General features: G+C 41.3%; 1 protein-coding gene across 1 annotated transcript in view; it reads left to right on the top strand.

Annotated features, from left to right (window-relative positions):
• The window catches only part of megf11 (multiple EGF-like-domains 11), a 359,538-nt gene that overhangs the window by 256,281 nt on the left and 88,959 nt on the right, over positions 1-14,298 (top strand). The window lies entirely within an intron of this gene.

Genomic DNA, 14,298 nt, shown 5'->3' with positions numbered 1-14,298 from the left:
CTGGTGATAAACTTAAAACTGAATTTGTGAAAACAGAGATGACGTTCTTGGGACATTACATGCCATGGAAGGTTGACCCCACGGAACGCAAAAATGAAGGCCATTGAGGAATTTCCACGACCAACCTCGGATATGGGCCAGGTGCTGGCAGGTGGGACTAAATTGGGCTAGGATATCTGGTCAGCATGGACCAAATGGTCTGTTTCCATGCTGTACATCTCTATGACTCTATGAAAGAGGTGCTTCTATATTTGGGACTAAGTGGATTCAACTGGAAGTTTGTTCCAAACTTCAGCAGTATAGTGGCACCATTAACTGATTTGGTGAAGAAGAACACAAAGTTCGATGGACAGAAAATTGCCAGGAGGCATTCAACCATTTAAAAACAATATTAACCACCAAACCAGTTTTAGCTACACCAAACTTTTCAAAACCCTTCAAAGTTGCCATCAATGCTAGTGACATCGGAGTTGGAGCTGTACTGCTACAGGAAGATGATGATGGGATTAAACTGCCAGTTGGTTACTTTTCAAAGAAACTCAACATCCACCAGAGGAAATACTCCATGATCGAAAAAGAGCTATTGAGTTTGGTACTGGCCTTACAACATTTCAATGTGTACGTCACGAACAATGTGTTGGAAATGGTTGTGTACACGGATCACAATCCTCTTACGTTCTTGGAACACTTTAAAGACAAGAATGTGAGACTATTTCATTGGAGTCTTATATTACAGACTTCTAATTTACAAATCGTATGTGTTGCGGTTTGTAAGAATGCAATCGCAGATGCGTTATCGCAGATTTAACGGATAAAGTATAGATTAGATTGGTATCTATTCCATGTTATATATATGTGGGAAGATATTAATATGAACTTAGATTAAAGTCATATGTATGTCATGGTAATGTGGTTAAGGAATAGAAACAAAAGGAAACCATCATTATGATGGTTCATTTTTCTTAAGAGGGGAAGTGTTATGAAGATGTCGGAGTGTACTGTACCTTTAAGAACGAGAGGAAGTTCGCAAGGACTGACTGAAAGCACAGAGTGTGCTGAACAATTTAAAAATGTAACATTTGGTTGAAAGAAATAGCTGGAGTTGTGTTGCCATGGAACAAAACCAAATTCAAATTTGGCCAATCAGTTTAAATTAGGCCCCAGATACTAAAATCCAATCGAATTTGAATTTTACTGTTTGGGATGACATCAAACCAATGAAATGATCTGATGCTTTTGGGTATAAAACCAGACATTTTGAACAGTTGGGGGAGAAAGCAAAGAGCACCAACAAGTACAGACTGCTAGCCAAATAGCTCTCTGAACGGTACCTGGCCGTAAGAAACGTTGTGCAGTAGAAGACCAAAGAAAAGACGACCCAGGAAAATCCGGAGGAAAATCTACAAAGGAGAATCGAGAAAGCTGGCTGGTTTTGAAACATGATTTTTTTTTCGTAAATCTTAATAGGAGTTTTTTTTATTGGACCAGTATTGTAGAGTGGGAGGTAAAATATATGTTTAAGAGAAAATGAGTTGTAAATAATTGTGGTTTTAATGTTCTCTTTTGGACTTAATGAATAAAATTGTTAATTTTTACCTTAAATAGTGAGATCTGGGATAGTTCTTTGCCTCTCAAAATTTAACAGATTATGGTGTGAGGTGAGCTTTCCTGTGTGTCAGGTTTAAATTAGCAGAGGAGTTTTTACCCTGTGTAATAACACTGTCACAGACGGATGCATCTGCAGCTGGTAGATTAATAAGGATGAGATCAAGTATGTTTTTCCCTTTTTTGGTCTCCTCGCCACCTTTTGCAGACCCAGTCTAGCATTTGTATCCTTTCGGACCTGACCAGCTCGATCAGTAGCATTGCTGCCAAGCCACTCTTGCTGGTGGACATTGAAACTCTCTGCTCATTCCTGAAGAAGGGCCTGTGCCCGAAACGTCGAATCTCCTGTTCCCTGGATGCTGCCTGACCTGCTGTGCTGTTCCAGCAATAAAGTTTCAACTTTGATCTCCAGCATCTGCAGACCTCACTTTCTCCTCGGTGGACATTGAAATCCCTCACCCAGAGTACATTTTGTGCCTTTGCCATCCTCAGTGCTTCTCAATGTTGTTCAACATGAAGGAATACCAATTCATCAGCTGAGGGAGAATGACACATGGTAATCAGCAGGTGATTTCCTTGCCCATATTTAACCTGAAGCCATGAGATTTCATAGGATTTGGAGTCACTATTGAAGACTCTCAGTGCACTCCCTCCTGACTGTATACCACTGTGCTGCCACCTCTGTTGGATCTGTCCTTCCAGTGAGAAAGGACATATCCAGCGATGGTGATGATGGTGTCTGGGACATCATCTGTAAGGTATGATTCCATGAGTATGACTACATCAGTTAAGTGTTGTCTGAGGGATGGTCCTAGGTAGAATAATCACATATGTCACTGGAACAAATGTATTGATTTGACAAACTTTTTATCTGTGTTTTTATTATGTTGATGCTGATGTATCCTTGTGTCATGTGGTTTTGAAACTGGATTTGAAACAAACCAGTTGAATAGAAAACAAAGTAAAGAATTGCCTTTAGACTTAGACTTTAAAGTAATGCTATTTATTATGCATTAATAGAAAATATTGTTATATGGCGTAATCATAGATATACTAGGTTCTGACGTAGAATTAAATTTGGTAAAGGGGGCGGTCTACGATTTTCATATATTCATGTCCATGTACTATCAAGACCCATTTAAATGTTTAACTTATGCTGTTTTGCTGTGAAGAGGGTTAAGAAACTAGATAGTGCTTTGATTAGAACACATCTTTTCATTTTGGATTTGATTCAAATTTTCCCTGACTGCCAAGATTAAATTGGCCTTCTCTGCACATAAAGATTCTAAGTGAAATTAATTTAGAAGCTGCCAGTCTCAAATACAAAGGCCGTAAATATACATGTTTTACCAGGATGTTGCTGGTAATGAGGGTTTGAGTTATAAAAATAGGTTGGATAAGCTGGGACTTGTTTTAACTGGAGTGTAAGAAAGTTGAGGGGTGACCTTATAGAGGTCTATAAAATCATAACATGCATAGATAAGGTGAATAGCAAGAGTCTGTTTCCCTAGTGAAGAGGAGTTCAAAACAAGGGGCTGTATTTTTAAGGTGAGAGGAGAAAGATTTAAAAAGGATGTGAGGGACAATTTTTTTACACGGAGAGTGGTTCATGCATGGAATAAACTTCCGGAGGAAGTGGTGGATGCAGGTACAGTTACAATGTTAAATGACATTTGGATAAATACATGAAAAGGAAAAATTTGGAAAGGTATGGGCCAAACACAGGAAGATGGGGCTAGTTTAGTTTGGGAATATGGTCAGTGTGGACTGGTTGGACTGAAGGGTCCGTTTCCATTGACTCTATGACTCGATGACTCTCCCATTGTCGAACGTAATGTTGGGTCATCTTCCAAAGATAGTGTACTATTTGATCCAACTCCATCCATACTTGCTGTTTATCCTCACTGATGCTCAGCTCAAAAGGTTTTCTCCAGGCTCCTGATATACTTATACAATAGTCCCCAGGGCTCCCCAAGTTATTTCCCTGCCATAAACTGCACATCAATTTAGTTTTTTGCTTTGGGTGTCTGGTAATTGACTTCCTTTGTGGGTACTTAAGTCAGATTTGTCCCCTTAGTTGTCATTGGACTAATGGGTTGCACGGTAGCTCAGTGGTTAGCTCTGCTGCCTCACAGCACCAGGGTCCCAGGTTCGATTCCAACCTTGAGCAACTGTCTGGGTGGAGTCATAGAGTCATAGAGAAGTACAGCATGGAAACAGACCCTTCGGTCCAATCCATCCATGCCGACCAGATATCCCAACCCAATCTAGTCCTACCTGCCAGCACCCGGCCCATATCCCTCCAAACCCTTCGTATTCATTTACCCATCCAAATGCCTCTTAAATGTTGCAATTGTACCAGCCTCCACCACTTCCTCTGGCAGCTGATTCCATACACATACCACCCTCTGCATGAAAAAGTTGCCCCTTAGGTGTCTTTTATATCTTTCCCCTCTCACCCTAAAACTATGCCCTCTAGTTGGACTCCCCAACCGCAGGGAAAATACTTTGCCTATTTATCCTATCTATGCCCCTCAAAATGTTGTAAACCTCTATAAGGTCACCCCTCAGCCTCCAACGCTCCAGGGAAAACAGCCCCAGCCTGTTCAGCCTCTCCCTATAGCTCAAATCCTCCAATCCTGGCAACATGCTTGTAAATCTTTTCTGAACCCTTTCAAGTTTCACAACATCTTTCCGATAGGAAGGAGACCAGAATTGCACGCAATATTCCAACAGTGGCCTAACCAATGTCCTGTACAGCCGCAACATGACCTCCCAACTCCTGTACTCAATACTCTGACCAATAAAGGAAAGCATACCAAATGCCTTCTTCACTATCCTATCTACCTGCGACTCCACTTTCAAGGAGCTATGAACCTGCACTCCAAGGTCTCTTTGTTCAGCACATTCTCTCCGTGACTGCATGGGTTTCCTTTGGGTGTTCCGGTTTCCTCCCACAGTCCAAAGATGTGCAGGTCAGATGAATTGGCCATGCTAAATTGCCCGTAGTATTAGGCACATTAGTCAGAAGGAAGTGGGTCTGGTTGGGTTACTCTTTGGAGAGTTGGTGTGGACTGGTTGGGCTGAAGGTCCTGTTTCCACACTGTAGGGAATCTAATCTAATACTGCTTCCCCTTTTGAAGATATGTTTCCCTGATTGCCAACTGTAAAATGATGTTTGAGAGTGTTCTGGTGGCTTCTATGGAGGGATTTTATCTGCAAGACCTGGACAGCACCAATTCATAAGTGGCGAGTAACACTGTATCACACAAGTGTTAGGCAAGCTCCATCTCCACTAGGGTGGCATGGTGGTTCAGTGGTTAGCCCTACTGCCTCACAGCGCCAGGGACCTGGGTTTGATTTCAGCCTCGGGTGACTGTCTCTGTGGAATTTGCACGTTTGCCCAATGCAGTGTAGTGGGTTACTCTGCACTTGCCTGCATTAGTAGAGCTCCAACAACACTCAAGCTTAACCCATCCAAGACCAAGTGGCTGGTTTGATTGGCAGCCCATTCACCATCTTAAACAGGCACTCTTTCCATCTCTACTCTCAGTGTCAACAGTGTAATAATCTACAAGATATAATATCATAACTCTAAAATCTCCTTTCATGACACATTGCAACTCTGTAAGCTCTACATCAGGGACAAGGGCAGCACATAAATGGCTATGCCATCTGCAAATTCCCTTCCAAGTCAGTCAACATCCTGACTTGGGCTATATGGTTATTCCTTTGTTCTCATGGAGTCAAAATATTGGAACACTGTCATTAAGAGTACATAAGTGTACCCAGAACACATGTATTACAGCATTTAAAGTAAGTGGTTTACCAACACCTGATCAAGACAACTAGAGGACAGTAATAAATATAGGTCTCATCAGCAACACCCACATGCTATCAACTAATTTAAAAATTCGGACAATGCACAGAGAAGGATAGAAACAGCAATATTATAGGTAACTCAAAAAGCTAACAGCATGTAAGTAGAGTATGTGGTAGGAGGCAGGGTGGGGCCTATTGGGTAAAACAAAAGTAATATTTGTTTAGCGACACAGGGTAAGAATAAAATGATAAATGAATACTTGGCTTCAATGTTTACCAAGTAAAAAGTTGCTGATAAAGTATTAGTAGATTGATAAGCAAGATGTATCAGTAAGGCTAGCTACTCTTCAGGTAGAGAAGTCTTCTTGGTCATAAGAATATTAGAAATAGGAATAGACGTAGACTATTTGGTCTTCAAGCCTGCTCCACCATTCAGTACAATCATGACTGATCTCTGGTTGGTCCAGGTGGCTTGAATCCAAAGTTGCTAAGGTAAGTGGGTGATGGAGCCTATGGAAGCACTTACCATAATCTTTCAATACATGCTAGAGAATTGGAAAGTGACAAATGTTGACACCCCTGCTCAAGTAGGACGGTAAAGTCACCTCTGATAACTCTAAGCTGGTCAATTTAACATCAATGTTGGGTTGATCAGGGGACAAAATTAACAAGCACTTAAAGAGCTGTGAATTATTTAAAGACTGTTAGCATGGATTTGTAAAAGATAGATCAGGTTCGGGGGGGGAGTTGGGGGATGCTGGGCTAGTGGTATTGTAGCTGGACTATTCATCCTGAAACCAGGTAACATTCTGAGGACTTTGGTTCAAACCTGCCATGGTGGATGGTGAAATTTTGAATTCAATAAATATCTGGAATTAAGAACCTTAACAATAATCATGAGTCATTATCAGTCAGAAATACCTATTAGGGAAGGAAACTGCCATCCTTACTTGAATGAATAAAAAAGTGTATGATGAATTAGATTTTTGGGTGAAGTAATGACAGTTGATGAAAATAATACAGTAGATTGTCAAATGGAATTTTAAGAGGCAGTTTGATGAAATATTACATAAAAAGTGGCTAGAGAAATTGGCTCGCTGGTCAAAAAAAGGAGGCATAGATTAGTTAGAGACAGCTGGGGTCGAAAGAATCCTTAGAGTATAAGGACAGTAGGAATATACTTAAGAAGGAAATCAGTAGGGCAAAAAAGGGGATATGAGATAGCTTTGGCAAATAGAATTAAGGAGAATCCAAAGAGATTCTATAAATACATTAAAGGCAAAAGTGTAACTAGGGAGAGAATAGGGCCCTTTAAAGATCAACATTACCATCTTTGCATGGAACCACAGGAGATGGGTGAGATACTAAGCGAATATTTTGCATCAGTATTTATTGTGGAAAATTACATAGAAACTATGGATCTTGGGGAAATAAATAGTGATGTATTGAAAACAATTCGTATTACAGAAGAGGAGGAGTTGGACGTCTTAAAATACATAAAGGTGTTTAAATCCCCAGGACCTTATCAGATGTTTCCCAGAATTTCGTGGGAAGTGAGGGAAAAAAAATTGCTGGGCCTTTGCTGAGATGTTTATATCATCGATAGCCACATGTGAGGTGCTGAAAGACTGAATGTGGTGCCATTTTTTAAGAAAGCTGGTAAGGAAAAGCCAGAGAACTATAGACCAATGAGCCTTACATTAATGGTGGGTAAATTGTTGGAGGAAATTCTGAGGGACAGGATTTATATGTATTTGGAAAAACAAGGACTGATTAGGGATAGGAAACATGGCTTTTGCATGGAAAATCGTGTCTCACTAACTTGATTGAGTTTTTTGAAGAGGGGACAAAGAAGATTGATGAAAGCAGAGCATTTGACAAGATTCCACATGGCAGACTGGTTAGTAAAGTTAGATCACATCCAGGAAGAGCTAGATATTTGGATACAAAATTTACTTGAAGGTAGGAGACAGATGGTGGTGTGGAGGGTTGTTTTTTGAACTGAGGCCTCTGACCAGTGGTGTGACGGTAGGACCAGTGCTGGGTCCATTACTTTTCTTCATTTACATAAAAGATTTGGATGCGAATGTAGGAGATATGGTTAGTGACACCAAAATAGATGTATTGGACAGTGAAGAAGATTATTTTAGAGTACAACAGACCTTGGGCAGATGGGCTGACAAGTAGCAGATGGAGTTCAAATCAATTAAGTGTGAGATGTTGCATTTTGGTAAGGCAAACCAGGGCAGGACTTGTACTGTTTATGGTAGGGCCCTAGGGAGTGTTGCCGAACAGAGACCTAGGAGTGCAGGTGCATGGTTTCTTGAAAATGGAGTTGCAGGTAGGCAGGGTGGTGAAGAAGGAACTTGGCACACTTGCCTTCATTGATTATAACACTACGTATAGGAGTTGGAATGTCATATTTCTGCTCTATAGGATATTACTGAGATCACTTTTGAAATACTGTGTACAATTCGAGGTCATCCTTCTGTAGCAAGGAAGTTGTTAAACTTGAGAGGGTGCAGAAAAGATTTACAAGAATGTTGCCAGGGCTGAAAAGTTTGAGAAATAGGGAGAGACTGAATAGGCTAGGGATTTTTTTCCCCTCAGGTGACCTTCTAGACATTTATAAAATCATGAGGGGCATGGATAGGGTGACGAGCCAAGGTGTTTTTCCAAGGATGGGGAGTCCAAAGCTAGAGGGCATAGGTTAAGGTGAGAGAGTAAAGATTTAAAAGAGACCTGAGGAACAACCTTTTCATGCAGAGGGTGGTGCATGCGTGAAATAGAGGAACAGGAAGTGGTGGAGTCAGATACAATTACAACTGCATGGGTACATGAATATGAATGATTTAGAGGGAATATGGACCAAATAATAACAAATGCGACTAGATAGAACAAAGAACATCAGATCTGGATATCTGGTTGGCACAGATGATTTGGACCGATGGATCTGTTTCCATCCTGGTATGACTCTATTAAATCATGGTGTTAATAAGGCATTTAATAATCCTTCTCAATTTACAACTCTCTATTGCTCACTTGCTTTCTTAGCACTTTTTTTTAAATGCATACCTGGATGCCCACACCGCCCATGTCATTCTTTACCTTGCAACAAAGGAGTTAGTGTATACTCCCACCCCTGTCATCTGGATAAGATCAGGGAGCAGAGCTGAGTAAGGTGGCCATCCCCAAAGAGAATGTGCTAGATAAACTGAATGGCCTGAAGGTGGATAAATCACCTAGGCCAGATGGACTACATCCGAGAGCTATAAAGGAGGTATCTGAAGAGATAATGGAGGCATTAGTGGTGATCTTTCAGGAATCGCTAGAGTCAGGGAGGGTCACAGAGGATTGGAAAATCACTAACATGACACCCCTGTTTAAAAAGGGAGTAAGGCAAAAGATAGAAAATTAAAGGCCGATTAACCTAACCTTGGTCATGGGTAAGATTTTGGAGTGTATTGTAAAAGATAAGATTTCTGAATACTTGGAACTCTATTGTAAAATAGGGCAAAGTCAGCATGGTTTCATCAAGAAGAGGTCATGCCTGACAAATCTGCTCGAATTCTTTGAGGAAATAACAAGCAGGTTAGACCAAGGAGAGCCAATGGATGTTATCTACCTGGACTTTAAGAAGGCCTTTGACAAGGTGCTGCACAGGAGTCTGCTGAGTAAGGTAAGAGCCCATGGTGTCAGAGGCAAGGTGCCAGCATAGATAGAAGATTGGCTGTCTGGCAGAAAGCAGCGAGTGTGGATAAAAGGGTCTTCTTCATGATGGCAGCCAGTGACAATGGTGTTCCGCAAGGCTCAGTGTTGGGACCACAACTTTTCACTTTATACATTAATGATCTACATGAAGTAACTGAGGGCATTCTGGCCAAGTTTGCAGACAATACAAAGATAAGTAGAGAGATAGGTAGTACTGAGGAGGCAGAGAGACTGCAGAAGGACTTGGTCAGGTTAGGAGAGTGGGCAAAGAAGTGGCAGATGGAGTACCACGTGGGAAAGTGTGAGCTCATGCAGTTTGGTAAGAAGAATAGAAACATGGACTATTTTCTAAATGAGGAGAAAATTCAGAAGTCTGAAGTGCAAAGAGACTTGGGAGGTTTAGTCCAGGATTCTCTGAAGGTTAACTTGCAGGTTGAGTCAGTAGTTCGGAAGGCAAATGCAATGTTGGTGTTTATTTTGAAAGGACTTGAATATAAAAGCAGGGATTTACTTCTAAGGCTCTATTATGCTCTGCTCAAGCCACATTTGAAGTACTGTGAGCAGTTTTGTGGCTCAATATCTCAGGAAGGACATACCGGCCCTGCAGCATGTTCAGGGGAAATTTGTGAGTATGGTCCCAGGAATGAAAAGCTTAACATATGAGGAACATTTGAGAACTCTACAGTCTATATTCGATACAGTTTAGAAGGATGAGGGGGGATCTATTTGCAACTTACATAACACTGAATAGCCTGGACAGAGTGGATGTTGGAAAGATATTTTCATTGGCAGGAGAGACTAGGCCCTGAGGACTCAGCCTTGGAATAAAGGGAAGTCCTTTTAGAATGGAGATAAGGATAAACTACTTCAGCCAGAGAGTAGTGAATCTATGGAATTCACTGCCACAGAAAGCTTTGGAGGTCAAGTCATCAAGTATATCTAAAATCAAAATAGATAGGCTCTTGAATATCATGGGGATCAAGGATTACAGGGAGAAAGTAGGAGAATGGTGTTGAAAAACCAATCAGCCACGATTGAATGAAGGAGCAGACTTGATGGGCTGAATGGCCTAATTTCTGTTCCTCTGTATTATGGTGTTATAAGTACCACTTCTCCCAGCTACTATCAATTCAGAAGAAGGGTTAGTGAACTCCAACATGTTAATTCTGCTTTCTACAGGTGCTGCAAACTTGCTGAGTTTCTCCAGTAATTTCTGCTTGCAGTTCAGATCTTCAATGTCTGCATTTCTTTGTTTTATGTCGAGATGGAGGTCAGTTAGAGGTTTGGGGCAAATACAGTCCTGGGTGACCCACTGTCAGTCTTCAAAAAGTGTATGGGGAGCCTGCAGGGTTAATTGGGGGTTTGCAGACTCCACCTACTTTTATTGGTAAATGTTTCTTTGTGCATATGCAATCCATGCAGTGGATCGCATCATTCATTGGTAATATCTTCGCTAACATTGTCATCGCAGTGAAGTTAGCAGCAATAACTTAAAAGGAAGTGCTGGGCAAAAGTAACCTGTTATTTGTGCACCTTCCAAGGTTGCTGTGTGACAAGGAAGACAATTCCATCATATATCGTGAAGGTAAGATAATGGACTCAAGTGGATGCAGTGGAAAATGGAATAGCTGAGGAGCGTCTGGGATGGAAAGGGGGTCAGGGCGCAGCAGGCACACTCTTTTGAATGCAATGTGTTAATCACTCAGCCTGTGCAAGTCTCCATTTGTTTCTTTTGTGCAAACTGCAGTCTCCATTTGTTTCTTTTGTGTTCCTTTTATCTGGCTGTAAATAAAAGTTCATGTTTGAACTTGTTGCTGGCTTGCGTGTACATGGTTTCCTCTACTGGTCAATGACAGGATGCGAGTGACCACTGCCCACTGTGGAAAGAGTCTCAAGGACCTAAAGAGGATCTTTAGGTGGAATGTATTTGAGGACAAAATAAAGTGTGTGGCTTGGAAGATAAACAGTGTCTAGTTTGATAGAGTATGGTTACATTTGCATGAGAATGTCAACCATGCCTGCTATATGCCATGAGCAGAGTTGCTTTGTGACTGCTATGACATTACTCTGTCAAAGTCAGAAGTCACATGACATCAGGTTATATTTGAAACCAGTAGACTTTTGGAGCACAACCCCTTCATCAGGAGCTGGAATTGGATATGAGGGACACTGTTGGCATAGTTAATGTATAATGTCGGGTAAGATACAGTGAGAAATCTCACTAGGCTTCACAGTGAGAATCTATCCAAAAAATGTGACATAACTTGCACTTATCCAAAGAAAACTAAGTTTCGATCCAAGTTCTTTGAAAATAGCAAGGCACATTGAGAGAATTGTTAATAAAGCATATAGGATCTCAAGTACAAAAGCCAAGAAGTTATGGTGAACCCCTTATAAACTCTATTTAAGCCAAAACTAGAGTATTGCACCTAGTTCAGATCACCATACTTCAGAATGGAAATGAATGTTCTTTGACAGCATGCAAAGGAAATTTACCACAATGATTCCAGGATTGAGAGAATTTAGTTACAAGGTTAAGTTCTAGAAGCTAAGGTTGTTCTCCATGAAGCAAAGGAAGATGAGAGGAAACCTGATAGTGTCATACAAAACTATAGTAGTTCTAGATAAGATAGTCAAAAAAAAGCTGTTCCTATTTACCTGATACAGAGACCAAAAGATACAGATTTAAGATTTCAGTCGAAAGATACAAGGAGAGGAGGATGTCCAAAAGAACTTCTTGCAATAGGTGGATGAGCTCGAACTCACTGGCCAAATGCATGTTGAAGGTTTAGATGATCAGTGATTTCAAAAGGAAGGGCACTTGAGGGAATATGGGAAACAGGATAGAGTCAGGAACTTGACTGGCTGGATTAACTTGCAGAGAACCGGCATAGACATAATGAACTGAATGGCCTCCTTCTGTGATGTAGTTACTCTTTGGGCCTGAGGCTGGAAGGGAACCTAATTTGGTAGGATCATGATATATCAGAACCCTGTCATTTTCTCACATTTACTGAATTAAGCTCTGGATGGGAAGGCACATGCACTACCTTACCAAAACACAACCAGTTGAGGTCTTTAAATGGTCAATTGCAAAAAGTTATTCTGGCCAGGGCTAAATTATTTCAATTTGATCTGTAATGGAAGATGCCATCAAAGTGCTGTCAAGCAGCACCTGCTCAGCAATATGTTTGGATTCTGCCAGGTCCACTCAGCTCCTGACTTTGTTAGAGTCTTGGTTCAAACAATGACAAAAGAGTTGGATTCCAGAGGTGAGGTGAAAGTGACCACCCTTGACATCATGGTTGCATTCGACTGAATGTGACATCAAGGAAACCTAGCAAAACTGGAATCATTGGATATCAGAGGGTAAGCTCTCCAGAGGTTGGAGCCATACCTGACACATAGGAAGGTGGTAATGGTTGTTGGAAGTCAGCCATCTCAACTCCAGGACATCTCTGCAGGAGCTCCTCAGGGTTGTGTCTTGGGCGCAACCATCTTCAGCTGCTTCATCAATGACCTTCCCTCCATCATAAGGTCAAAAGTGGGGATGTTCACCGAAGATTGCACAGTGCTCAGCACCACTCACAGCTCATCAGATATTGAAGCAGACCATGCTCAAATGCAACAAGATCTGGACAATATCAAAGCTTGGGCTGACAAATGGTAAAAAGTGAAGACTGGAGATCAGAGTAGAGTGTGGTGCTGGAAAGGCACAGCAGGTCAGGCAGCATCCAAGCAGCAGGAGAATCAATGTTTCAGTAATAAGCTCTTCATCAGGAAACTGATAAGTGGTAAGTAGCATTCGCACCACATAAATGCCAGCTTATGATCATCACCAATAAGTGACAATCTAACCAGCACCCTTGACATTCAATAGTGTTGCCATCACTGAATCTCCTAAGAGAAATTCATCCTGATGAAGAGCTTATGCTCGAAACATTGACTCTCCTGCTCCTCAGATGTCTAACTGGCTGTGCTTTTCCAGCATCACACTTTTTGATCACTGAATTCCCCACTATCAACATCCTGAGGATTATCATTGACCAGAATTCAACTGGACTTACCACATAAACAAGTGGTGACAAGAGCAGGTCAGAAGCTCGGAGTCCTGCAGCAAATAACTCATATCCTGACTTCCAAAAGCCTGTCTACCATTGAAACCATCCAGGACAAAGCAGTCAGTTTGATTGGCACTACATCCACAAGTATCCAATCCCTCCACCACTGACGCTCAGTAGCAACAGTGTGTATTATCTACAAGATGCACTGCAGAAGTTCACCAAAGATCCTCAGACTGCACCTTCCAAACCCACGACCATTACTATCTAGAAGGACAAGAGCAGCAATAAAACCTTTCTTTTTCTATTTCAAGCTACTCACCATCCTGACTTGGAAATATATCACCAATCCTTCACTGTTGCTGGGTCAAAATCTTGGAATTCCATCCTTAATGGCATTGTGGATCAACCCACAGCAGGTGGACTACAGCGATTCAAGAAGGCAACTAGGGATGGGCAGTAAGTGCTGGCCAGCCAGCAAAATCCACATCTCGCAAATAAATAAATAAATAAAGAGTTATTTCAAGGATAGGGCATAGAACAGGAGGTTGGTCAGTGAGAGACACACTTATACTTTCTTGCAATCCCAATTGCCCTCCTTTTCCCATAACCTCAACCTATGACATGTCACCCCCTTCGAAACAATAATTAACTCTACAGTGACTGACTGTCCATCCTGGGAGTCTAGGAGATATTATACAATTACAGCCACAAATTTCCTCATGACACTATTAAGTTCTGAAGCTACCAGTCTGTTGGACCTTCTCATTCCATGCCCAGTTCCCAGTTGAAAATCCATTGACTGCTCATTGGGTACCTGATTGTCAGAAGTTCCAATGAGCTTTCACCTTCTGACAAGCCATAGGTTTCTGTCCTCCAATCTCACCCACTTTTGGGCTTAGTCTGAAAATGGATAAGGTTGATTCTTCACTTTGATTCTTTTTTTTATGAAAATGAGTGCTTTGTAGTAGATGTGTACAGTTGTTCCTGTGCAAATACCTGTTCAAAATAATGGCTCTTTGCCAAATGCTAGCAGGTAATCTTGATAAGAGCTATATAATCAGTCCTAAGTATTCATTATTCTCTTCAGCTTTGAAAT

The sequence above is a fragment of the Chiloscyllium plagiosum genome, chromosome 32 (assembly GCF_004010195.1).
Source record: "Chiloscyllium plagiosum isolate BGI_BamShark_2017 chromosome 32, ASM401019v2, whole genome shotgun sequence".
In the NCBI taxonomy this organism is placed as follows: Eukaryota; Metazoa; Chordata; class Chondrichthyes; order Orectolobiformes; family Hemiscylliidae; genus Chiloscyllium; species Chiloscyllium plagiosum.
The sequence above is the reverse complement of the archived record's forward strand: the minus strand, read 5'-3'. Positions and strand labels throughout refer to the sequence as shown.